This window comes from Gopherus evgoodei, chromosome 5 (assembly GCF_007399415.2).
Source record: "Gopherus evgoodei ecotype Sinaloan lineage chromosome 5, rGopEvg1_v1.p, whole genome shotgun sequence".
In the NCBI taxonomy this organism is placed as follows: domain Eukaryota; kingdom Metazoa; phylum Chordata; order Testudines; family Testudinidae; genus Gopherus; species Gopherus evgoodei.
Window position 1 is genome coordinate 8,518,366 of NC_044326.1, and position 26,616 is coordinate 8,544,981.

At 46.3% G+C, this 26,616-nt stretch overlaps 1 long non-coding RNA gene across 1 annotated transcript; it reads left to right on the top strand.

The window, feature by feature from the left end:
* Positions 1 to 953: 953 nt before the first annotated feature.
* LOC115652620 lies at positions 954 to 24,042 on the top strand. The gene is made up of 3 exons (XR_004000701.1): positions 954 to 966; positions 8,737 to 8,741; positions 23,963 to 24,042. It is a non-coding gene; the product is annotated as an uncharacterized LOC115652620 (long non-coding RNA).
* The last annotated feature ends 2,574 nt before the right edge of the window (positions 24,043 to 26,616 follow it).

Below are 26,616 nucleotides of genomic sequence, written 5' to 3' on the forward strand. Positions count from 1 at the left end.
AAGCCATCCCACCGCTCAGCAGTCTGGGATAGGGTAGGCGTGCCTATGCAAATACACTCTCTGACATTCTTTCCATCAGATGTCAGTGTAGAGCTTATCCTGACACTGCTTACATAAGGGCCAGCTGATTAAGCTGGCCACAGCTGTGGCTGCTTCCCCAATCAGTCTAGCTTTTCCCAGCCATAGCCCTCCCCAGGGCTGCTTTTCCCCTTGTTCTGCAGGAGTGGGACAGCTGCCCCATGACAACAAGGTTTACAGTTTGGTTCAAACTCCACTATAAAAACTGTTCCAGCAGTCAGATGTTAATAAATATTTATTTAGCTGAAGAGGGAATCAGTAAAGAGAACTTTTTTAGTGGAGTGTTGTGTAGTGTCAAGTACATCATCAAGGATCTACAACCCAACCTGGACAATGATCCCACACTTTCACAGGCCTTGGGTGGCAGGCCAGTCCTTGCCCACAGACAACCTGCCAACCTGAAACATATTCTCACCAGTAACTGCACACCGCACCATAATAACTCTAGCTCAGGAACCAATCCATGCAACAAACCTCGATGCCAACTCTGCCCACATATCTACACCAGCGACACCATCACAGGACCTAACCAGATCAGCCACACCATCACTGGTTCATTCACCTGCACATCCACCAATGTAATATACGCCATCATATGCCAGCAATGCCCCTCTGCTATGTACGTCGGCCAAACTGGACAATCTCTACGGAAAAGGATAAATGGACACAAATCAGACATTAGGAATGGCAATATACAAAAACCTGTAGGAGAGCACTTCAACCTCCCTGGCCACACGATTGCAGACCTTAAGATGGCCATCCTGCAGCAAAAAAACTTCAGGACCAGACATCAAAGAGAAACTGCTGAGCTTCAGTTCATCTGCAAATTTGACACCATCAGCTCAGGATTGAACAAAGACTGTGAATGGCTTGCCAACTACAGAACCAGTTTCTCCTTTCTTGGTTTTCACACCTCAACTGCTAGAACAGGGCCTCATCCTCCCTGATTGAACTGACCTCGTTATCTCTAGCTTGCTTGCTAGCATATATATACCTGCCCCTGGAAATTTCCACCACATGCATCTGAAGAAGTGGGTATTCACCCACGAAAGCTCATGCTCCAAAACGTCTGTTAGTCTATAAGGTGCCACAGGATTCTTTGCTACTTTTTTAGTGGAGTGTTTCTTCCACAAATCTCTGACTCTTAGAAGAAACTTTTCCATGCCCCACTAGAAATCTCAGAACTGATTCAGGCTCTAAAAAAAATGGTGAAAAAGTCTCCTGGCGCAGATGGGTTCCCAATTGAATTTAAAAAAAAATTATCTGAGACTTTAACACTTACTACATATGTTCAATGAGGCCAAGAATGAGCAAACTTTCCCACCTACTCTGAGAAACTGTAATTTCAATTTTTCCTAAACCTGGGAAAGAACTTGGACACTAATAATTACAGGCCAATTTCTTTAATCGATTGTGACGCTAAGATTTTCCATTCACATAGCAAGAGTTTAGCTAAAAAGTTCTCTCACAAATTTTACACAGAGAGCTGCTTGGAGTGGAGATTTGGGTATACAGCTCTCTCCGACCCAGTGCAATACAATTGTATCTAATGTTAAAAAAAATCAACTATAGACCTGAGATTATGGCTTATTCACCAAAATACACTTTTTTTGAATATACTGGTCCCCATATAGACTAATGGTAATGGTCCTCATAAATGCTGACTGCTGCTGGAAACATAAATCCTGAGTGCTCCATTAGCTCATATATTCTGTATCAGGAATTTCTGGTGTGAGGCAGGCCAAGGGAGTAATTTGATATAGGATGCTAAGTTGGAGCCCTCCTCCTGAAGTTTCATTCTTGGATATATTCCTGGTACCTGGAGGTTACCTGATAACAAGGCAGCATTGTTCCAATGTGCAGTTTTCATTGCTAAAAAATTAAAGTCGATCCCTATCAAATATTGATGCCTGGCTCAGTGACATGGCTGACCTCGCAGCTAATGAGTTACTGGCATTCCACAGAAAGGGAATACTCAAAAAATTTAAAGCAATGTGGGCTGATTTTTTTTTAGAGATTTATGATTAATGCAGACCTGAAGATAGATATGTCACTTCCCCTCCCCTCCCTTTATCCTAACCCTCTTTATTTACTTTGCATATTATAAGAAATCTGGTATTTTGCTGTATGGAAAAATAAAGATGAATAATAAAAAGAAACATTGTGATAACCAGTCTGATTTCCATCCCTTAATTACATCCTTTTTTAACCTATACCCCCACCCCTTGCACTACTCTATATGTTCTGTATCTTGCCTGATCCTATGTATTACCATCAGGAATATGTCCTAGATTCAAAAGTCCAGTGTCTTGTTACTGAAAGTCATGTTGTGACTTGAAGCAAGTTGAGAAAAGAATACAGGGAACATAGTATGGGGAACAATCCTACATGGTGCTGAGGGTTGCTGATAGGGACAAACTAATCTAACAGGATTTTCTTCTCTGCTCATTGATTCTCTCCAGGGTGGATTCAAGAGGTGGATCCACCCTGCAAGGTGATTACATGCTTTTCACACCAATGTTGGCGCACAGTGTAGGAAAACAGTCTCTTCCATCCCTCTCTGTCATTAGCTGCTGCTTCCATCTGCTCTATGCTGTTGAAGTCAACTGTTCTGCCCCCCTGCTAAGGGGTCTCCTTAACGTTTCTCCTAGGAGCCCTCGTTTCCTCATTCCAGTTAGTGGTTGAGTTTAGTGAGTGCTGTGACTGCCCTTTCTATCCTATTATGTCCCTTCTTTTGTGAGGTCACAATTGGCTAGCATGGTGCTGCCCGGGTAGGTGAACTGTTCTTCTCTCTTTGTCTTTTCCCTCTAATATGATGTTACTGCTTGATGTCTTGATTTCAGGGATGTTTGGTTCCTGGAAGCTGAGACAGAAATAAAAAATACAGCTGCAGGCAGCAAGATATACCAATAACCTAAGCAAGTGAGAAGCAGAAAACACCCCATCTTGGGGTTCCTTGTAGCCCTGGCTGCAAATACTGGTCTCTTCCCAAGGGCCCCCAGCCTTCTCTGTTTCCTAAGCAGACTAATTATAGCGCACCTGTAAGAGGGGAGGGTGATACTGTACTGAGATAACAAATCCTTGTTGACCTGCTAGGCCATCATTTCCCATTTTGTATGTCTGCAACTGATTGTTCCTTCCTAAGTGGCGTACTTTGCATTTGTCCTTATTTAATTTCATCCTATTTACTTCAGACCATTTCTCCAGCTTGTCCAGATCATTTTGAATTTTAATCCTATCCTCCAAAACACTTGCAACCCCTCCAAGCTTGGTATCATCCACCAACTTTATAAGTGTACCCTCTATGCCATTATCTAAATAATTGAAGATATTGAACATAACCGGACCCAGAACCAATCCCTGCGAGACCCCACTTGTTATGCCATTCCAGCATGACTGTGAACCACTGGTAACTACTCTCTGGGAACTGTTTGCCAACCAGTTATGCACGCACCTTATAGTAGCTCCATCTAGGTTGTATTTCCCTAGATTGTTTATGAGAAGGTCATGTGAGACATTATCAAAAGCCTTACTAAAGGCTTATCTGAAAGAGTTGTTAGAATCAGTTGGAGTTATTGGGTGTACCAGTCTCTTGGGGACTGTGCATTTAAATCCAGATAGTTCCCACTGATTGTATTTGATTAACAAAGTAGCAGATGTTTGATTGTAACTATTGTTAAAGCATCGGTGCTGCTGGAGTGGTTTCAGAATAAGAATCTGAGCTGTGTGTAAGGATGGGGTAGGGCTCAGGCCACTGGTGGAGAATTCAACCTTACATGGTGCTTATGGTAATTGCTGTGCACAGAGTGGCAGCTAGAAACATGCCTTCCCAGCAAGGGCAGTTAGCTAAGCTAATGTCTCTTCAGCCGCAACAAGGTAGGCAGGTCAGCTGACTTCTCATCACCAACAATAAGGGGTCAGTGATTGGGGCTTTGAGTGAGTAGATACAGCCAGGCCTGCAAATGGTGTTCTGCATTCCTTTTGACACATCAGCCCTCTGATACAGCTAGGATCTCGGCCAGGGAACTGCCCAGGATAAGCTCTGAGGAAGGATCCCTGAGCTGACAAATGAACTCAGAACTGTTACTGTTTGGCCTTCACCTCTAATTACTCCATGTTCAGCCAAGCCTGAGGCAGAGCATTGACCAAAATGTTTTTATGTGACAGCTGAGGCCAGCAGAACCTCTGTAACTGTCCCCCTGTGGCCTTGGGCAAGGCCCTGCTCAGCCTCTCAGCTTCATTTAACCTCTCTGTTCCAGCTTCCTCTTTGGTGAAATGGGGATTAAAATATTTCTGGGCCTCACAAAGGAGCCAGGACTAATGTCTGTACAGTTAATGTCTGTACAGCCCTAGGAGGAGAAGAACTATAAGTGCGAGGGATAAGTTACCCTTGTCCTATGCCCTAACAACACTGCCATCCTTTGGAAAGTGCCTTGTGATTGACTGATGAAAAGCACTAGAAGAGAACCGCAGTTTAGTATCACACAGACCCACCCTGACCACCTTTCTATCCCTGTAAATTGCAACAACCCAATCAATCCAGCATTGTTTTGTATAGGACTTTCCATACTCATTATTCCCAAAGCACTTTACAGAGGTGAGTAAGAAATAATAGCAGAGGGAGAGAGAAACTTGAATGCTACAAGTAAAGGAGATGAGAGAGGGCATTGGAAAGTTTTAAGACGGAGTGTTATCATTTCCTTCCCTATACTGGTTTGCTGCAGGTGTGTGACAGAGTGCAGACAGATGCAGGTTAAGCCAACACTCTGGTCACTGTTAGCACCAGTTAGGTTCCCCTGGGGAAAGCCTAATTGGTCAGGAGTTGGATGATTACTAGTCCAGACTGGGGTTAGGTAGTTAATAGGCTAATTAACCTATTAACAGGCAAGCGGTTTAAAAAGAGCACTGGACCCCTGCCCCTGATTTCCCTCCGCCACCCCATCCAATCCCTCCTCTCATTCCTGACTGCCCCCCTGGGGCCCCTGCCCCATCCAACCACCCCTTCTCCCTGGAACCCCTGCCCCTGCCTGCCTCCCACCACCCCATCCGATTCCCCCTCTCCTTCCTGATTGCCCCCCTGGGACCACTGCCTCCATTCAACCCCCATATTCCCTGTTCTCTGGCCACCTGACCCTTATCCACACCCTGCCCCCTGACCACCACCCCAAACTCCCCTGCCCTCTATCCACGCTGCCTCAAGTACCAATGGCTGGTGGCGCTACAGCTGCCCAGAGCACCAGGTCAGGCCAGCTCTGCAACTGCACTGCCCTGCAAGAGCTCGCAGCCCTGCTGCCCAGAGCATTGCGCCAGCGGTGCAGTGAGCTGAGGCTGTTGGGGAGCAGAAGGGGGAACAGCAGGGGAGGGGCCAGGTGCTAGCCTCCCAGGCAAGGAGCTCAGGGGCCGGGCAAGAGGGTCCCACGGGCCATAGTTTTCCCACCTCTGTACTAGATGGCAATAATTTTCACTCCCTACTGTCCTGGTCCCAGTTTGTACAGGGTGAAAGGTTGTGTCTTATCCAGTCTGCCACCAGATTATCCTTACAGTGAATTCTGAACTCCTTGTTTGCTGGACTTAATGTGTGGGTGCTGGGTGGTGTTGGGGGCCTGTGATATGCTGGAAGTCAGACTAGATGATCTGATGGTCCCTTCTGGCTTTAAATCATATTGGTAGGTCTACACAGCCATAAAACACCTGCAGCTGGTGTCAGCTGACTTGGGCTCCAGCTGTGGGGTTATAAAACTGCAGTGTAGACATTTTGAGCTCAGGCTGGAGCCTGGGGTCTGGGATCCTGGGAGTGGGGTGGATCCCAGTGCCCGGGCTCCAGACTGAACCAGAACATCTACACTGTAGTTTTAGAGCCCTGAAGCCATAGTTAGCTGTCACAGGCCAGTCAAGGGTGTTTTATTACAGTGTAGACCCAAGGCTGGAACCCACTTGTAGCTGTCTACAGAGTGTGTCCATAAGAAACTAAAATAATCCTTTGCCGTCCTCTAGTGGTCCAATTAAGAAATGTAATTAACGTTCAGTTATAGCAGGCAATATTACCTATCTTCTACTATCACACCACAACTTATTGCAATAAATCTGCAGCCTCTACCCTAGGAAAATGTCTACTCCAGGTAGCTGAAGAAATCACTGTGAGCCAGCCCTATTCCCTTTGCCTCAGGTTATGGCCAGCAGGATCTAAGAGGACAGAAAATGAGGGGGACACTGATAATATTATTTTCCTTTCCTCTGCTGGTCGGACAGGCCGTAGATGCATTTTAATGAGGGACACGGGGTTTGGGGGAGCTGTCAGATGGAATGCTGAGGTACTGGGACAGGCTGCAAAAGGGGTTTGCAGATCCAAGTCCTTACAGAGAAAGGATGGCCCAGTGCCGAAGGCACTAGGCTAGAATTTAGGACAGTAGGTTTAAAATCTCTGCTCTGCCACAAGCACCTGTGTGACCTTGGGCAAGTGGCTTAGGCCCAGATCCTCAAAGGTGCCTAACTCCCCTGGAAAGCAAATACCAGTGGGAATCTGGGCCTTAGTCTCTTCGTGTTTCTGTTCCCCATCTGTACAATGGGGAGAATAGCACTGCCCTGCCTTGCAGTGGATAAATAGATGAGAGAGAGAGAGAGAGAGATGCAAGCCTATGTAGATAGGATTGTAAAGTCAATTCCCATAGCTAACAGGAAACTGTAACAAATAAGAGGGGAAATGGAGAAGATGAATTGGGGCTCCTTAGAGACAGTGGCACCAGAACAGGGTGGCGCCAGAACAGGCCTGGCCTGTCTGCTTTTCGCCATGGCAGATCCCTTCCCCTGCTCTTCCTCCTGTGTCCCCACCTCCTAGGCTTCCCACCCAGGGCAGATGGAGGTGGAGGGTCTGTGCTGGCTCCCCTAGGCTGCCTACATGGTGCTTATCCTGAGCCAGTTCCGGCCAAAGGGAAGGCCTTGGAGCCACAGCCCGGCCATGGTAAGAGCTGCATGGGAGCTGTGGGGAGCCACAGTGGACCCCCCACCTGCCTGTGGTGCCAGGACCCTGAGCAGCCCCCGGCCCGTGTCCCTACCCCCAGAGCCCCCACTATTGCAACTGCAGACATGCACTTCCTATGATAAATGGGGTGATTTTCAAGGGCAGTAAGGCTGTAATTCCAATGAGCCTCTGAAAAGAAATGCTGCAGAAAATCCATGAGGGTCATGTAGGAACTGAGAAATGCTAATGACAAGCACGACACTGAGAAAAGGGGTGGGATGTAATCTGTGTCATCTCTTCCCCACTAAGGAGATGAGATGACTAGGGCTGAGCAAGAATGACATGCTGCTCTCAGCAGAGGGGGAGGTCTTGGCTGGGAAGTAGGTCTAGAGATAGCTAGGGCAATAAGGTGCCCTCAGAGGGGGAATTACAAGCTGGACTCTAAGTGGTGCTGGTGAGCTCTGCACCAAGGGAAGGAGAATGATTTAACCTGGAAGTGAAGGGGGTGGCCTGGGACAAATGAAGCCGTGTAGGCTTGGGACCGTGAGTGAGCACTGCATTATGTTTAAGGGTCCCAGGCTGGCTTGTAGAGAGAGTGAAAAGAAGCCCCTCCCCAGTTCTTTATTCTCCTGCCTTAGGGGAGGGAATGGTTGCACAGACACTTGAGGTGGGGGGGCTGTAGCCGCATGGAGGGGTGAAGGACTGTTGGGGGACTCTGCAGGAGTAGCTGTGGCTCAGAGAGTGCCAAGAATGGCTTATTGGAGTCCTGTCTTGTTTGAGAACCATGCTACCCCAGAAAGGGGGATCCTGCTACTTTAGGTGGAGGGTTGAACTGCCCTATCCCCACAGGGAGAATGTGGAGTGGTAACAGCTTAGGCAGACAACACAAACACATGGGACACTCAGCAGAAAACTGTACTTTAGACCCTTGCTCCTATATAGAATAAAATGATGGGCTGGGCTTGCAGGGTGCAGAGAAGTGAGCTTTGAGGAGGATTTCAGAACAGGAGGGATGGGTGCCCACCTGGTATATCGGGGTGGGGGTGGGGTTCCCAGCAGTATGGAAGAAAGCAGGCAGGGTAGAGTGAAAGGAGGTTTGGTGGGAATTGCTGGCAGAGCCAAAAGGGTGAGGGGGAAGAGACGAGATTGGGCCTGGAGAGGTAGCTAGGGGCAGAGCTGTGTGGTGAACGTATTTAAAAAACAAAATAAAGCCACCAAAGAAATGAAACAAAAAAATCTGCCAAATCTTTGGTCTGAATTCCAGATAGCTCTGGCTAAAGGGCCTCGTGGAAGGTGAAAACGTCACTGGACCCAGCTTAAGACGCAATTTGCACAGGATATTGTTGTTTAGAATCCAAAAAGCCTCATTTCCCCCTCCGTCTTCCTTCCTATATACAGGAGCTGTCCTTTCTCAGTGCAGGATTTCCTGGAACAATTGATGCAGCTGTCTCAACACCAGCACAAGGACTATATTAAAAAGGAGTACGAAGTGGAGATGGGGGCGATGGAGCCCCAGGTCACGCACAGGGAGCGCTGCCCTACGTTCCCCTTAGTCAGACTTCAAGTCCAGCCTTTTCTCTCAGCTTTCGAGCCAAGCTCAACATAAATAACCAGTTCATATGGAATAAATGTCAATGCCACAGATCAGGAGGCGCTGTTTGTTTAGCAGCATTTTTTGGGATGGGGGGTGTAGTGGAGAGAGCAGGTGCCAGGCCTGGAGCATGGAGACAGGGAGATCGATTAAATGTTTGAAAATGTCATTTCAGCCCAAAGGCTCGGGAGAAGCAATTAATAAGCCCCACTCATGTCAGCACACACTGATGCGTGCTGTGCGCACTGCTGCTCTCTAACTCCACTTCCGACACACATGCTCAGGGTGAGTGCATTTCATATTGACTCCTGGAGATTGATGGCACATGCTCTGATTCGCTCCTGAGTCTGTGTGGTGTGTGCTGCCCTGTCATTAGGGGAGATTCCCTTAGATCTGTGCTCTTTACCTGTCTTTTCCTGGGCAAACAGGCTTGGTTTGTCTCTGGTCCCAGAATAAATTTAATCTAGATAGATCCTTTGCTGTAGCCTTGAATTAGCATATAAAGTTACATTTTCCCAGATCACAGTGTGAACATCTCCAGGGGGTCACTCTCTTTATTTTCTAATTATAAAAAAGGTGGTTCACTCATTTTCCAGTGATTCCCTTTGAACAGTAGTTTCTCCTTTATAGCAAATATAAACTCTTGACACCTCAGTGATGCATTGCAGTTGGAATGGGCTCTGATTCAAGCAGAATGAAGGCCATATAAGTACCTGGCTGGCTAGATAGACAGAACGCTTTGTGAAACAGGTGCATATCAGAAAGAAGATGTCATGGGTAGCCTGGCCCTTTTAAGGAGAATCTGGGCCCAGGCTACCTGCAAGGTGATCATTTAAAGGGAGTGTGTCCATCTGGGCAGTTAATTGAATAATAAACACCCAGGCCTGATGAAAGGCTGTCAGGGCTCAGCTGCAGGGAGATGCTCCTAGAGAGAGAAGTTATCCGAGACCCTAGCAGAGGGACTGGAGCCTGTCAAGCTCTCCAAGCTGACAGGTGAAATGAATGGATACAAAGGGAGAAAAGCTGCCTGTGGCCTACAGCTGGCCTGAAGCATAACCCAGCTCTGGGAGGAGAGCTAGGAGACTCCTGGATTAAGAAGAGGAAGACTCCTTGATAAAACAGCTCCATGAGGAGGGCTGTGGACACCTGAACTTTGGAGAGGTTGCTTGTCAGCATAAGTCCAGGGCTGAAGAAGTGTTGGACCTGAGGGGCTAATAAGGATGGATTTTCTTGGTAATTCTGGAAAATGAGCTAATAATTGAGACCATGTGCACCTTATTCTCAATTCCTGGATCTGAGTACATCGCTGCAAGACCACAAGGAGAGAGAAGGAATCCAGCTGGTAAAGCCACACTGTGCCACAAAGGGGTGCGCTCGAGGGTGCCACCTTGTGACAAACGGTACTACAAGTAGAATTCTGAGACACCCTTCTGTCAAGGAGGGATGCCCAAGCAACATGGTGCAGATGTCTTCCTTGGCTGTGATACATTTACCCTCCATGGAGTGGCAGCCAGAGCAGCAGCAGTTCTAGCTCCAGTTTTTGGGAGTGCCCAAAAACAGAAGAGGCCTGTGAAGGATGTTCCATGAGAGGACATTGACACTGAAAGGGACAAAGGCACCAGGCTGGACCAACTGAATGAATTGACTGTGAAGAAGTGGGGCGTTCGGGATGAGTTTGCCCCTACAATAACAAATTATAAAGATGGCCTGGTTGCACTAGAGGAACTAAGCGGTTCACGACACTGGGCCACAAACTGCTGAGGCTCAGCCTATTGTGAAGTCTGAACGAAGGACTGAGGGGATCCAGTTTGGGCAAGGAAGGATGATGCCCCAGGGACAGACTGTTTTGGTTGTGGGGAGAACTGGCACATAGAAAGGTGTTGTCCTGCTAAGAATTTCGATGTTGGGCAAATGGACTGTAATTATGGGGAAGCTAGAGCCTACAAGAATAGATGAATAGGGAATAGTCCAGGAAATAGGTTGGGGTGTTTAATTAAAACTGGGAAGATGGCCATGGATTTCACTCTTCCCATTGGTTAAGGAAGATACCCTGACACCACTTTCAGCCCCAGAGGGTGAGAGGTTGGGGAACTCAAATAATCCTGGTAGAGGAACTAGGTCAGACCCAAGACCCGAAGCTATTTTGCTCAGGAGAGGTTCAAACAACTGCCCTGGGGGATGACAAGATCTGGGGTTGAGCATGCCAGAAATAATGATAGTCCTTTAATCACGAGATCTGGAAGGCCAGGGAAACGCTAGCAACGACAACTGTGATGTGGCTGTCAAAACAATTCAATAGACTGCAGGTTTGGAGGCTTTCTACCTGCAGTTGGATGGTTGGACAAGAGTCAGGAGGCCCAAATCCAAGAAATGAGGTTGGGCTGACCAAACAGTGAGAACGAACCAGGCATATAGAAGCATTCCTTGAAAGGGCAAAGCAGACACGGGAAAGTGAATATACAAGGCTGGCCAATGAATTTAAGATGCCTCTACCTGGTGAAGGAAACACTTCGCGCTCAGGGAAGCAAGTAATTTGAGTCAGCAGATAAATTGGCAGACAGTGACCTGGGAGCCCAACTGCAGATGATGCACCAATTATTGCAGAAAGCGACGTGCCAGAAACTGAGCCTTTCTTATCTGTCCTCTGAACCAAACACGCCCAGCCTCCTCTGAGCATATACACAATGTGCCTCAAGTGGCATGTGACCAGGATTCATCACTGAATTTGGTCCCTGGTTGGATCATTAGCTTTCCCGGCTTGGGCAGGGTACTGATGGGGAGTGTGACGTGAATGCTGCTTCATGCCCCCGAGGCCCAGCCTAAAACATTGGATTCCAACACTCTGAGGAAATTCAGATCCGCATCTAGACCTAATCTTCACTCCTACATCTTCTATATAATAGGCCAAACCCAACTCACAAATCTAAATATCCCCAGAATTTGGGAAATTTTGGATCTTGCTCTGAACTTTGTGGCCTGGGGCCCCATCTCTCCTCTACACTTCCCCACACGTCTCTATAAATAGTGTTTAGGCTTCCAGAAGAGTTCTTAGCGTGAACTAAGATGGCTGCACTTTGTGGGGTTTGCTGCCACAGATCCTTATTCTGGTATAGGGATAACTGGCAAAAATCCCAGTGAAGGCTGGGGATGGGAAATGTCTTACCTGCAAAACCAAAAGAAAGCTGTTAATTAGATGCCAAATGCTTGGGTGAATCTTAAGGCTTCCGTTTGGGCTAAAGAGAGACAAGTTAGGCTCTCTTCTACGCAGCGATCAATTTGTTTAGCAACTGGTTCAGACTATGCAGTCACAGCCTGGGTGCAGCCTGCTGATCCCACACTTGGTGCTACAACTACATGGTGTTTGGTAAACAGGATGTTGATATTCTTAGCTTTCCTCTCATCCAGCCTAATAGTAGCTGCACAATGACAAGTCCTCTTGGCTGGTCCTGGCAGTTTCAGTATGGAAAGATAGTGTCGATTTCAGTCTGTTGATTTCTTCAGTCTCAAAGCTGCAGCTGGGCATTCCCAGAGGTCCTCTGCCAGACTTAACACTTCATTTTCCATTCCACTTCAGCCTCTGAATCCCTACCCAAGCCTGCGAAAAACAGAATTGGAACGTTGGCACAGAAAAACAAACCAACCCTGAAATTGCTCCAGCCAGCATTAGCTATAGGCAGTGTGGAATGATGCTGGAGGTCTCCGTCAGGCCTCTATAGATTGAAATAGAGGGTGTGTCAGGTTCCCCTCCCCACTCTAAACTTTAAGGTACAGATGTGGGGACCCGCATGAAAGACCCCCTAAACTTATTTCTACCAGCTTAGATTAAAAACTTCCCCAAGGCACAAATTCTTCCTTGCCCTTGGAAAAAAGTAAAAGAAGCACCTCTGTAAAATCAGGATAGAAGATAACTAAGATTTAAAACACAGGATTTTTCTCTAGGCAAAACTTCAAAGTTACAAAAAACAAGGGATAAACCTCCCTCTTAGCACAGGGAAAATTCACAAGCTAAAACAAAAGATAGTCTAATGCATTTCCTTCTTATTACTTACAATTTGTAACCTTAGATGCTTAGTTTAGGTATGGCTTTAGGAGATGTATTTTCACTGCCCTGATTCCTTGCTGACCCGGAGAGAACAAAGCAAAAACCTTCCTCCACAGATTTGAAAGTATCTTTTCCCCTTATTGGGCCTTTTGGTCAGGTGCCAGCCAGGTTCTGAGCTTCTTAACCCTTTAGAGATAAAGGAGGGATTTTATGCTACCCTTAGCTGTATGTTTATGACAGGGTAAGTCTTGCAAAACACACCATCTCCTTATCTGTGGTATGATGAGTTGGCTCCATTATGCTGGAGGAATGCCAGACACTGACTGAACCATAGGAAGTAGTCTGTGGTCCAGTGGGCTTTCCAGAATGGAGTTGAGGGCATCATGAGGGGAACTTACTCTGCTGCTGCCCATGCTGTCTATGGGGATGAGTTAGAGCGTTTGGTCCCAACCAGGCATAGGCCAGGGATCTCACAAAAAATTGCACTGAATAGCTGAGCAGGAAACAATTTTCCCATCCTGTGAGAATTTTCAAGAAAAATAGTAAATTTCCCATCTCAAATCAGGACAAAAAAACCTGAAATCTTAAATACATGGATCTAAAATACAAAAAAAAATATGATTTTTGGAGCCAATCCATCAAATTTTGTTTTGATCATTTCAAAATGTTTCACTTTTATTTTGATCTTTCATATTTCTTACTGTAAATTCTGAAATTTAGCAATGAAACATTGTTTCAGTCTGAAAACTAGAACTTTTTGTTTACAAAATATTGAAATGACAATTTTGAAAGTTAAATTTTTTTTTTTGCAAGGTGTAGACGTGCAGACTCACCGCTGCAGCACCTCCTGCTGGTCTGTTCTGGGAATTAGCTCATTCCAGCTCTGGAGTGCCCTCTGCAGGCCAGTGTTCCACCAGTGTTCTTGACCCCTGTTTCCCTCCCTGGACCCGGTGCCCTTTTACATGGGGTTCTGCCCCCTGGCAGTAACCCCTCAGTCTTAGGTCTTCCCTCCCTGGGGAACCCCCACCCAGTATCCCCACCTTGCCTCAGTATATGGCTACTGCCAGTCATTATCTAGCCCCACACCTTGGGGCAGACTGTAATATCAGCCTACTCATCACTAGCAAGGAGGGTTTGGACCTGTTGTCTTGGCCTATCCCTTGGGCTGCCCTCTGCAACCCCCCAGTACCTGTTAGCTCAATGCTAGGCTGCAGCCTGGGGCTTTCCAGGCTGGAGCTCTCCAGCTCCTCTGCCTTTCCCCAGCCCTGCTCCACTCAGGTACCTTGTGTCCAGCTCCCTGCAGCTAGACCCTTCTCCCTCTGTAGCTAGAGAGAGACTCCTTTGGGCTTCTGGCTCACAGCCTCTTAAAGGGCCACCTGGGCCTGATTGGAGCATGGCCACAGCTGAGCCTACTTTCCCCAATCAGCCCAGGCTTCTTGCCCCAGCCTAAAGGCTGCTTTCTCCAGCCACAGCCCCTTCCCAGGGCTGTTTTTAACCCCTTCAGGGCAGGAGCGGGGGTCCACCCCGCTATACAAGGATATTTGTCAAAATTGACCCTTTCCCGTGAAAATATTTGGTTTTTCCAAATCAGCATTTTACACTGAAAAACCATTTCATCCAAAAATTCCCACCTTAGCTCTTGGAGGTGGTGGGCAAAGACTCACTGCTCTATAGTGACTCCTCTGGTCAATTCTGGAGTGGCAGTGATACGCTAACAGTGACTCACATCTTTGTCCACCCTTTGAGCATAGCTGGGTGGAGTGGGGAGAAAGCCAAATGTACGAACCAAGGGATCCTTGATGGTTTGAAAACCTCTTAGAGGTTGAGGAGAGGGAAGAGTGATTGGGATACCTGGGTGTTCATTAGGAATGGGATTTTCAAAAACACTTATGTGATTTAGGAGCACAAGTCCCATTGCCTTTCAATCACACTTGTTCTCCACAATCATTCAGGCCTGGTCTACACACAGATTTTGTTCTGGAATAACAATTTCAGAATGGGGAAAGGGGAGGTGATTTTTCTTATTTACTGATATAGTTATGCCAGGACTACCCCTAGTGTGGACACCCTTCCTTATAAAGGTGCCTAATACCCATATAGCTTATTTCCTTTTCCATATGAGAATAAGCTATCCTGCAATAAGCATATTTATACTGGTATAACTATCCGTGCTAGAGGAGTTGTACAATGTAGTTAAAGCGGTATGACTCGTGTATTCAGTAAGCCCTTGGGTGCTTTTATGTGAAAATGAAGAGGACTGTGTGTTATCCCACTGTGCTTTATGACTTAGTAATCTCTCTGTTGTTCCCTGCAAAGATGGCAGGGGTGTAAATCAGGGTTTTCACAAGTTAGATTAAAGATTGAGGCACACCATTCAGAAAGGGTACAAAATTAGCTGTAGTGGCTTATGGCTCTTAGATTAGTTTCCCTTTCTTTCCCCCAGATAAAGCCAGATCAGCTGGAGCCACTGGCCTGCAAAAACATCTCGGTCATGAAATGGACCCTTCAGATACCAGCCAGACAGCTAAGAAACTTGAACTCAGCTCATCAGATGTAAGGGGAAACAGTGACTGTTAGGAAGTTCAGTTTTGTGTTGACTTGTGCGTCTCAGATTGCTCAAAATGAGCTTGTGCAAGAAGGCATAAAATAGCGTAGTGATCCTCAGCAAAGAAACAAGCCATTAATCCAGCTGAGCAATAAAACCTGTGGTCATTAAAGCACCTTTTAGAAGAATTGGGGTGTGACTGAGTGCACCCCTGTATTCATACCCTACACAGTATTGTCATAATCTCTGATTATTAGCCTTAGCTCTCTACCATAATTTCCGATGGCAGGCTGCTGATGTTCTCAGGCAGGAAGGAGGTCATGGGCAACTGGACTGGTGCTTCGTGGCCTCATTAACTGTCATCCACCTAGGGAATCATTTAAACAGAGAAAACACTTAGTCATGAAGAAACTCTATGCCCACCCCCACTCTCCCGGCTGTCTTACTTCAGTCAGAACAGGGAATGGCAGTCCCTCAATGGGGCCACGGGGAGACCCTTCGTTTTTAAAAAACTTGGCTGGGCAGTGGGGACACTTGAGGAGAAGAAGAGGCTTATTTTGCAGTTCTTCTAGTCCTGCTCTCGGCATCACCTGCCCTGAATGTTCTCCAGGAGAATGTCAAATCTAGTCTAAATTCTTCTGCACATGCCAAGCCTTGTGAGTGTTTACTGGCAGCAGCTGTGCAGTCTAGGATGTGTGAGTTCATTGCTGTGATACAGGCTAATGACAAGTATTATGTGTATGTTGAGGGAGGGTTATGAGACATTTCTGAAGGATGAAAAGCTGTCCGAGGTTAGATTATGAACCCATTGTTTATACTGATGAGCAGTTACCTGCTCCAGTTCACCATTAACTTCAACGTAACTCTTCATGTAAGTAGCTGCGGTGACGTTATTGATATAAACTGGGACCATATAGAACATGGTTTGCAACCAAGGTCCTGTAGTGGCACCAAATCCTATGTAAAGGGGGTCATATAAGGTGTCTAAGACCAGGTTATGGGTTACTGGTTATGATTATGCTGTCTGTATGTCTGTATCATTATGTAGTTGAAGTTATAAGTATTGGCTGTATACTGTCTGTATTTCAAATTAGTGCTGCAGTTCTGGGAAACACCCCAGACAAGTTGGTGTTAGCTCTGCTTAGCTGCTTGATGGCCCATTAAGGACCATCAGGTACACAATTGACCCATTGAGAGGAGGCAGATACACCTTGTGACTCAGCAAAGTATGCAGGGACATGCCCATGTGACTCCAAACTCCATTTTGCTGTAATTTTCCACAGTAAGACCAAAGAAGTGTTCTTACACCTGGAAGTGCCTATATAAGGTTGATGCCTCATCTTCATTTGGTCTTCAATCCTGCTTCCTGCCTCTGGAGGGACTTTGCTACAAACTGAAGTTCTACACAAGGGACTGATGACCCATCCCAGAGGGGGATGTACTCCAGAGACTTGATTTGAACCTGCAGTTTACTCCATCACTGCTACAAGCCTGAACTAAGAACTTTGCCATTACTGTATGTAATTGATTCCATTTAACCAATTCTAGCTCTCATTTCTACCTTTTTCCCTTTATGAATAAACCTTTAGATTTTAGATTCTAAAGGATTGGCAACAGCGTGATTTGTGGGTAAGCTCTGATGTGTATATTGACCTGGGTCTGGGTCTTGGTCCTTTGGAATCGAGAGAACCTTTTTCTTTTACTGGGGTGTTGGTTTTCATAACCATTCATCCCCAGGACGGGTGGCACTGGTGGTGATACTGGGAGACTGGAGTGTCTAAGGAAATTGCTTATGTGACTTGTGGTTAGCCAGTGCGGTGAAACTGAAGTCATTTTTGTCTGGCCGGTTTGGTTTGCCTTAGAGGTGAAAAAACCCCAACCTAGGGCTGTAACTGCCCTGTTTGAGCAAGTGGTCCTGAACTGGCACTCTCAGTTGGGTCCTGCCAGAACAGGATTTGGTGCCACTACAGGACCTTAGTTGCAAACCGTGTTCTATATGGTCCCAGTTTATATCAATAACGTCACAGCTGCTCATCTGGGAGTTCACACTCTGGCCCTAAGGAAGGACAATTGTTCAGGATGGTATGAGGTTATAACTAGGAGTAAGGGAATTAAGCTGAGTACTGATATTAATGGTGAAATGTGCTAGAGTGATGTACTCAATGCATTGCTGCATTTAAGTGATACCCTCAAAACTGAATTGAGCACAGCACTGTGGAATTCATTGACGGGATCAATCCTGCACTGGTTGAGGGAATAAACTTAAGACATAGGGCCCTGTCTTATACTCTTATGAAGGCAAAATGCCAATGGGGAGTACCAGCCTGCGAGCTGTAACAGATGCCTTCCCTCTCCAATGTCTGGCCTATACCTGTGTCTTCATTATATTAACTTCTCTGTGTCACCGCTAAGGGTGTGGAGCATCTAGGTTATTCTTCTAAGCACAACCTGTCACCTCTGATTATGGATCTTTGAGTCTCAAATACTCCTGGATGAGTATAGCAGCAGTAGCTGTGCTTCAGAGCTTCCAGGATCACCTGGCAACACTGAATTCGCCATCACTGCGATGTTTTGTATCCGTGATCAGTGGGTAAATGTTCATAGTTTGGGGCTTTAAGTAACTGTGCAATTTTGCCTGCTGTTTGACAGAGAGAAACAGAACAGATTCCAAATTGGCTGATGGGCCACAGCTTAATTCAAATTAGTTGCCTTTCATCCATGTCATAAACACTAACTAGATGAGTCTGACAGCACACCTGGGAGGCAATGATTATTCTTATTTTACAAATGGGTAAACCGGGCATGCTAACCAGCACTGTCTCATCATTTCTTTGAGCTCCCCCATCTGCCACCTAGTGTCTCTCGAGCTTAGACTTTGATCATAAACAGTTTGGGATAGGAATAATCTTTGTTCTGTGTTGTCCAGTGTACAATGCAATCCTGGTCCATGACTGGGGCTTATAGGTGCTATGATAATGGAAATAATTAATAATTATGCGATTTGCCCAAGGTCACTTAGCAGGTCAGTGACAAAGCTGGGATGAAACTCAGGAGCACTGACTCCCAGCCCCCTGTTCTAGTCAGTAGGGCTCAGCTCCTCAAAGTGTTTAGGCACCTCGCTTCCATTGACGTCTACGGCATCCACATAAAGTGGTGAGATGTGCCGATCTCGTAGAGTGTGCAGTGATCAAATACTGTTGAATGAGCTGAAGAAAGAAATACATAGTACAGGGCTGATCAAAATTGCAGGTGATATTTGATTAGGAAGAGTTGCTTGTAAACACAGAGGAAGATGGAGGTTGAATCTCAGAGGATCTTGGAGAGATTAGAGGAAGGGGTACAAATGAATGGGATGAATGAGTGTAGTGTAAAGGTCCGGCAACCTTTTGAGTATCACTGAAAATATTAACAGCAAAACCGTGACCCATTAACCCCTTGGCTCACTGTCCGTGTCCTGTTCAGGCTGGGTTCTGTAATCTAGGTACAGCAACCATATACTGGTTGGTGGTTGAAGAGCTTCTATTACTGGGATGGCTCAGGGCTACTTACAGGTTCTTCCTAGGCCAAAGGGGAGATCCCACTAAATGTTTAAAGCGTTGGCAAAATTGGCTGCATGTTTGCTCACCTCCAGTTGGTGCCTTCCACAAACTTGGTCTAATGTAAGTACAATGAGTCACCTAAGAAAGACATGAAGCACCTACAAATGAGGTGTAAGGGGACTTGGGCTTTTGAGTTTGGTTAGTCTGGAAACCTTAAAACAGTCCTGGACTAGGTTAGCAGGGAGTGTCCCTCTTCAGGACAGGCAGTGTCTTCACTCATGTCTGCAACACATTATGTACTCCCTGGTATTATAGAAATAATGAAACAGAACCATGAGCCTGCTCCCATTGAACTCAATAGCAAAATCCCCACTGCCTAACCTTGCAAGCAGGATTGAGCTGGATTTGCATCTTGCAGGGTAAACTAGCCCTTGAAGGGGGTTGGGACTCAGCCTTATTCACCTGTACCAGGTTTATACAATCTCCCCAGGTGGAGGGAATGAGTTTAAGGATCCTGTGGTGGGGGGAGCATATGACTAAGAACAGGCCTTCTGGGAGATCTCATAGACTCATAGACTCATAGGTCAGAAGGGACCAATATGATCATCTAGTCTGACCTCCTGCACAAGGCAGGCCACAGAACCCTACCCATCCACTTTTATACAACCCCTAACCCAGGACTGAGTTATTGAAATCCTCAAAATTGGTTTGAAGACCTCAAGCTGCAGAGACTCCACCAGCAAGCGACCCATGCCCCACGCTGCAGGGGAAGGCAAAAAACCTCCAGGGCCCCTGCCAATCCGCCCTGGAGGAAAATTCCTTCCCGACCCCAAATATGGCGATCAGCTAAACCCTGAGCATGTGGGCAAGACTCACCAGCCAGCACCCAAGAAGGAATTCTCTGCAGTAACTCAGTTCCCATCCCATCCAACATCTCCCTGCAGACCATTGAGCAGACTTATCTGGTGATAATCCAAGATCAATTGCCCAAATTAAACTATCCTATCATAACATCCCCTCCATATACTTATCAAGCTTAGTCTTAAAGCCAGATAAGTCTTTTGCCCCCACTACTTCCCTCGGAAGGCTGTTCCAGAACTTCACTCCCCTAATGGTTAGAAACCTTCGTCTAATTTCAAGTCTAAACTTCCTAATATCCAGTTTGTACCCATTCGTCCTCGTGCCTACATTAGTACTAAACTTAAATAATTCCTCTCCCTCCCTAACGTTAACCCCCCTGATATATTTATATAGAGCAAGCATATCCCCCCGCAGCCTTCTTTTGGCCAGGCTAAACAAGCCAAGCTCTTTGAGTCTCCTTCATAAGGCAGGTTTTCCATTCCTTGGATCATCCTAGTAGCCCGTCTCTGGACCTGTTCCAGTTTGAATTCATCCTTCTTGAACATGGGACACCAGAACTGCACACAATATTCCAGATGGAGTCTCACCAGCGCCTTATATAACGGTACTAACACCTCCTTATCCTTGCTGGAAATACCTCGCCTGATGCATCCTAAAATCGCATTTGCTTTTTTAACAGCCGTATCACATTGGCGGCTCATAGTCATCCTGCTATCAACCAATACCCCAAGGTCCTTCTCCTCCTCTGTCGCTTCCAACTGATGCGTCCCCAACGTATATCTAAAATTCTTATTATTAATCCCTAAGTGCATGACCTTGCACTTTTCACTATTGTATTTCATCCTATTACTATTACTCCAGTTTACAAGGTGGTCCAGATCTTCCTGAATAGTATCCCTGTCCTTCTCCGTGTTAGCAATACCCCTCAGCTTTGTGTCATCCACAAACTTTATTAGCACATTCCTGCTCTTTGTGCCAAGGTCAGTAATAAAAAGGTTAAATAAGATCGGTCCCAAAACCGATCCTTGAGGGACTCCACTAGTGACCTCCTTCCAGCCTGACAGTTCACCCTTCAATACGACCCGCTGGAGTCTCCCCTTTAACCAGTTCCTTATCCACCTTACAACTTTCATATTCATCCCCATCTTTTCCAATTTAACTAACAGTTCCCCATGTGGAACCGTGTCAAACACCTTACTGAAATCAAGGTAAATTAGATCTACCGCATTTCCTTTATCTAAGTAATCCGTCATCTTCTCAAAGAAGGAGATCAGATTGGTTTGGCACGATCTACCTTTAGTAAATCCATGTTGCAATTCGTCCCAATTACCATTGACCTCTATGTCCTTAACTACTTTCTCCCTTAAAATTTTCTCCAAGACCTTACATGCTACAGACGTCAAGCTAACAGGGCTATAATTACCCGGATCACTTTTATTCCCTTTCTTAAAAATAGGAACTACGTTAGCAATTCTCCAGTCGTACGGCACAACCCCCGAGTTTATCGATTGCTTAAAAATTCTCGCTAACGGGTTTGCAATTTCACGCTCCAGTTCCTTTAATATCCTCGGATGGAGATTGTCCGGGCCCTCCGATTTTGTCCCATTAAGCTGTTCAAGTTTGGCCTCTACCTCAGTTGCGGTAATATACACCTCCATATCCACATTCCCGTTTATCATCCCTCCATCATCGCTAAACTCCTCACTAATCTTATTAAAAACTGAGGCAAAGTACTTATTTAGATATTGGGCCATGCCTAGGTTATCCTTAACCTCCATTCCATCCTCAGTGTATAGCGGCCCCACTTCTTCTTTCTTTGTTTTCTTCTTATTTATGTGGCTGTAGAACCTTTTACTATTGGTTTTGATTCCCTTTGCAAGGTCCAGTTCAATGCGGCTTTTAGCCTTCCTCACTTTATCCCTACACGTTCTGACCTCACCAAGGTAGCTTCCCTTGCTAATCCCACCTTTCTTCCACTCCCTGTAAGCTTTCTGCTTTTTCCTAATCCCCTCTCTGAGTTGCTTGCTCATCCAGCTTGGCCTACAACTCCTGCCCACGTTTTTTTTCCCCTTTCTTGGGATGCAGGCTTCCGACAATTTCTGCAGCTGCGACTTAAAGTAATTCCAGGCCTCCTCCGCATTTAAATCCACAAGTTCCTCCGTCCAATCCACTTCCCTAACTAATTTCCTTAACTCCTTAAAATTAGCCCTCGAGAAGTCGAAAAGCCTAATCCCAGATCTACATTTGTTTATCCTTCCATCTAGTTTGAACTGAATCAGCTCATGATCACTTGAACCAAGATTGTCCCCTACCACCATTTCTTCTACGAGGTCCTCACTGATCACCAAAACCAAATCTAAAATGGCATCCCCTCTTGTAGGTACTTCAGCTACTTGATGAAGAAATCCATCCGCTATCACATCCAGAAAAATCTGACCCCTATTATTCTTGCAAGCACTCGTCCTCCAGTCTATATCCGGGAAGTTGAAGTCTCCCATAATCACACATTTCCCCTTTGTGTTTACTTCATTAAAGACATTAAAGAGGTCTCTATCCATATCCAAATCAGATCCCGGTGGTCTATAGCACACCCCAAGCATTATCTCAGGGGAAGCTCTAGTTGCTTTTTTACCCAGTGTGATTTTTGCCCAGACAGACTCTGTCTTATCCATTCCATCGCTTCTTATTTCATTACAGTTAATCTCATCATTGATGTACAAGGCTACTCCATCACCTTTGCCTTTCTTCCTGTCTTTTCTAAACAGCACATAGCCTTCAATACCTGTACTCCAGTCATGAGTACTATTCCACCAGGTTTCTGTTATCCCTATAATATCCGGTTTCACTTCCTGCACCAGTAGCTCCAGTTCCTCCATCTTGTTACCTAGGCTCCTCGCATTAGTGTACAGACATTTTAATTTTTGGCGTTTGGCGTCAGTGACATTCTTTCCCCCGTCGTGCACAGACCTTCTACCACCAGCATCACCCGTTAATCTGGTTTCTACTCCACTATTCCTCCTTGGATCAATTCTTTGGTCCGCAAGGGTATCCCCTCTCACTTTGTTTACTTCCCTCTCCAGGTTATATTCCGGCGTGGAGATCTCCTGAACATCTCCCAACCATCTCCCCCAACTTCCTAGTTTAAAGCTCTCTTGATGAGGTCGGCGAGCCTCCATCCTAGAATTCTATTTCCCTCCTTATTTAGATGAAGTCCATCCTGAGCGAACAGTTGTCTATCCGTAAACGCTTCCCCATGACCGTACATCCCAAAGCCCTCCTTATAACACCAATGCCTGAGCCATCTGTTGATCGCCATAATCTTGTCACTCCTTCGTTGCCCTGCTCTAGGAACCGGCAGAATCCCACTGAAGATCACCTGAGCCTCGATTTCTTTGAGCGTCTTCCCCAGTCTGGCATAGTCCTCCTTGATACAGTCCAGCGAGTAACTAGCCGTATCATTCGTTCCCACATGAAGGACAATCAACGGATTCTTTCCCGCTCCTGCTAGGATCCTATTCAGCCTCAGGTCCACATCCTGTATCTTAGCCCCTGGCAGACAGCACACCCTTCTGTTCTCCTGATCAGGTCTAGTTACAGGCCTGTCTATTCTTCTCAGTAAAGAGTCTCCAATCACATAGACTTGCCTTTTCCTGGCGACAGTGTGATTCTCCGGTCTATCCCCCACACCAGCTGGCCGCAAGTCCTCTCGATTTGTATTCGCCCTTACAATCCTCCTAGGGCTCATACTTGGTGTCGCCTCCATTGACTCCTCCCCTCCTTCTGCAGGACTAGCTGCTCGTCTCTTTTTCCTTGCCCTCTCTCCTTCAGCAGCCTGCTGTGCTCCATCTTCATTTTCCAACTCAGCAAACCTGTTCCTGAGTTCTATTTCTCCATCGCTGGCCCGTGTTTTCCTCTGCCTGGTTCTCCTAGTCACTTGCTTCCACCGTCCACTTTCCTCACCCAGCAGCCCCTCCTCAGAGTTCTTTGGTCCTGCTTCTATCTGCTCGTCTGAGCTTGTCCCCTGCACCTCATCATGTCTGTGTTCCATCATCTGCTCAAACCCCCTTCTAAACTCAGCCAGAGTTTCCACCTGCATCTCCAGTCCTCTTATCTTTTCTTCCAGCAGCTCTATCAGGTGGCACTTCATGCAGACAAAACTCCTTTCAGAGCAGCCTTTGGTCAGTTAGGGCTGATAGTGCAGGAATCACAGACCTGGCTGTGAAAGAGCAGGAGACCAGCCAGGAAGTATAGGCTGGGTCCTGGGAAGACGCCATGGGAAGGATAGTCAGGGCCGTTTGAGTTATGGGACAGACAGCTCAGTGGGGTAGGGTCCCAGGGGCAGGGACAGTGCTTAATTTATGCCAGGGTTTGCCAGGGCTGAGCCCCGGCACCTCTAGGTTTGGTAGTTCATAACCCCGGCACCTCTGGGTTTGCTGCATCAGTTATGAATGTAAAAAAATGTCTTGATCCCCACCACCTAACTGCTTGAGCCCCAGCACCTCTTTCATTACTAATTAAACACTGGGCAGGGACCCCAATACTGCAACACTCAAAAGTTCAAACCCATGAGATGTGTTTTATTTTTTTCTAAGGTTATCATTTGTTTCTGGTCTTTCTTTTGAGATTTTTGAACGCCCAGCTCCTCATGTCCCTTTTATGTGGGTCTATGTGTGAGATAGCTATGGGGTTGCCAGTGTCCCCAAGTTTTTAGAGTAAGGTCCCATTGGCCCCTGCTGCAGGAGCTCTCATGGGCTGCTGGATGGTGCAGAGCTTCCACCTTCTCTGCCATAATCTAATTATTCTCCCACCCTTCAGCCCAGTAATTAATTAAGAGCCCCTCATCAATTATTGACCCTCAGCCCTAGATCTGCTCCTCCTGTTTTTCCAGAGGCTTCCCCTCCCAGCACCCTCAGGTCTGGAGGATTAACCATGGTGAGTCCTCCTCTGCCCCCTTCCAGGCCTGAGATAGGGGATGCAGCTCCAAAAGGTTCTTCACACTCTCTCCCCATCCCTGGCCTGGTGTTGTGGGGAGCAGCACATAACAGATTGACCCACTGTTCACAGGGGGAAGGAGAAGATCTTCCCTGAGCTGCTGGGGTCTTTCTGTTCCCCACCATCCCTCCTATGAGAATGGGTAGGGGAAAGAGAAGCCAACACCAAAAAATCCTCTTAGCTCCGGAGTGGAGTACCGCCTGCCTCCTTCAGTAGCCCTGATTGGTTACTTTTCCCCAAGAGGTGGGGATGTGGGGAAGGCAGCCAATCATTGCACTGGGCATGGCTGGACCTTCTCCATCATCACCAGAGTGGCTTCAGCTGTGGCCAAAATTGCCTTCCTCCAGAGGAAATTGAGAGGTGACAATGCTCGGACACATTGTCAAGTGTAGATGCAGGGTTGCCCTATGCTGCCACCCTTGCCATCCAGGGGACGAGGGGATTGATTCCTGTCAATGAGGGCTGGAAGCTGAGCCCAAGAAAAGGCTGTTGAAGAAGAGGACAGACCCCGAGAAGAAGGGCTGAGCTCAGTAGGAGTCGGATGGAGGATTGGGTTTGTTTCCTTTTGGGTTCTAGTTGTCTGTGAAAGGGGTGGACTTTCACAACTTACTTGGAAAGCAAAATCAGCTCAGAGCTGGTGGTCGACTATTTGAGAGAGGGAAATTAAGGCAGTGGATGGTCCAAACGCCAGACTGGGTAAGTCCCTGGTCCACTGGATGAATATTTCTTGTTCACTAAGAGTGAGGCTGGCGTGTGTAGTCTCCTACCTTTCCCCCACCACAGCAATAGGGTTCACATAAGTCAGACCTTAAAGTACAGCCCAACCTGTAGAGTTTTGTCTTGATTTCCTTGATGATGACAATTAACCTGATTGTTGTGACTTCCATTTCTGTTTGCTCTGGTTGTCATCACAACCAACAAAGCATGGGGGAGACAGGACCCTCTGGAGAGAACTTTGCCCAGCACTCTCAACAATGGCTATCGATCTGAAAGGAAGGGGCTCCGATTAGATTATTCTAGTTGTGTCTGAGGTTTGTATTGGCATCATTGAAAGCCAGACAGATCCATCTGGCAGAACTTCAGGAAGCACCTGCAGTCTGGGTTAGGTGTTTTGCTGTTTGTGTTTATGTAATATGGATACCTGCCCCCTTCCTCTCTCTGTGTTTAATTAAGTGATCTTCTGGAAGCCACAGGCTAATAACTGGAGTAGTAGTATATTTATGTCAGTCAGCCTTTACCACAACGCACAGAGAAACAAAGGACCCAATTCTCTTCTCACTTACGGACAGATCCAAAGCCCGTTGAAGTCAGTGGAAATTCGTGTAAATTGGAAGTAACTGCATAACAAGCCAATGGAATTACATAGGTAAAAAGACAATGGCCTGGATTCTGCTACCCTTGTGTTGAATAAATACTTTACTCTTGGAGTAGTCCCATTAAAATCAATGGAGTTAAAGGCTACTGAAGGAGTAAAAGTGGCAGAATCCAGCTCTGTGTAAGTTAGAGGTGAATTGGGACCAAACAGATATGTGATTAAAAGAACACAGTATAAACCAGGAATGCACATTAGTTTATTCCCTACAAATTTCAAACCAGATGGGGTCCCAAAAGACATTCATCTGCTGCCTTCCTGGTCAATGCAGTATTAGATAATGACCCATAATATTGAGACGCCTGGCTTGCTTTCTTCTGACTCTCTTCCCAGGACCTGTATTAGATTTCTCACAGCACAAACCCTGATTATTTTGTTCTAGCTCATTGGATCATTAATATTGATTTTCAATAAGTCTTGGAACACTGGTGAAGTTCCAGAAATCTGCAAGAAAGCTAATATTGTGCCAATCTTTAAAAAGGGCAAATGGGATGACCTGGGGAATTATCGGCCTGTCAGTCTCACTTCAATCCTGGACAAGATAATGCTGTGGCTCATATGGGACTTGATTAATCAAGTATTAAAAGGAGGCTAATGTAATTAATGCCAATCAATGTGGGTTTATAGAAAATAGATCC